Consider the following 1,116-nt stretch of genomic DNA (forward strand, 5'->3'; position numbering starts at 1 on the left):
CACCCACAAGACCACAGACTTGGTCTGGAACTATAATCCAGCCTTTAGTTATAGTTCCAGACCAACAGTACCGAGCAATAGGGACCTTACCTGATGCAGATAAGGTTTCTTTTCTGCACCTGTGAGGCTCCATTCCTAATCAGAAGGGTAAGGTACGGAAGCCACTCATACAGCTGAGATTCTCTCTTGGCCCGTTTCTAGCAAACTACAAGTAAGTCACTTTTGTAAATCTATTTCCTCATCTGTAAAATGGGCAACTATCGTGCCTGCCTTCCAGGATTAAAGTAAAGGGTTTAATTTGCTCAAAGCACAGCGCACAGCGCACAGCGCCTAACGTAGACTGGTAGATCTGGGCCCCAGGCCCAGAAAGGGCTGTGCTCCCGCAAAGGTCTCTTTCCTTTGCAGCACATCGGGTGGTGTGTGCATCCTGGCGGGGCGGGGGGGACTAAGGGGAGGGGGGTGCCCGAGCTGGGCTGGAAGACAGGTCTGCGACTCTGTTCAACTGCAGCTGCTTTCCCCGGCCTCCACCGCTGCCGCACACCCCCTTTGCCTTTAGCATTTTCCTCCTCTCCTCTAATTGCGTGGCGTCCCCAGATGGAAGATGGGGTGTCGGAGCTGGGGGTGGGGAGTCCCCCGGCCTAAGGCTGGGGAAGGGTCCTCCAGCGCCCTGTGAGGGCCCTGACCTACGGTGGGGAGGGGGCGCCCGGGTATCCGGGAGAACTCCGGAGTCCCCGGAAATGGAGGCGGAGTCTGGGGAGTCTGAAATGGGGGAGGGGTCACGTAGACTACGGGGGAGTCCTGAGCCGGCGAGGAGGGGCAAGGGAGTCCCTCAGACGGAGTGGAGGGCGGGGCTTCCCTGGTCAGAGGGCGGTGCCAGGGGAGGGGCGTAGTCTCATGCGAAGGGGAGGAGCTCCCCCGACGAGGGCTAAGCATCGCCGCAAGAGGTGGAGTCTGGAGTGAGGCGGGGCTCTCCTAGGGGCGGGGACAATGGGGCGGGGCCTCAGGGCAGGGGGCGGAGCGTGGGGAGGGGCGTAGTCTCATGCGAAGGGGAGGAGCTCCCCCGACGAGGGCTAAGCATCGCCGCAAGAGGTGGAGTCTGGAGTGAGGCGGGGCTCT

This window comes from Mandrillus leucophaeus, unplaced genomic scaffold, assembly GCF_000951045.1.
Source record: "Mandrillus leucophaeus isolate KB7577 unplaced genomic scaffold, Mleu.le_1.0 Scaffold30, whole genome shotgun sequence".
NCBI lineage: Eukaryota > Metazoa > Chordata > Mammalia > Primates > Cercopithecidae > Mandrillus > Mandrillus leucophaeus.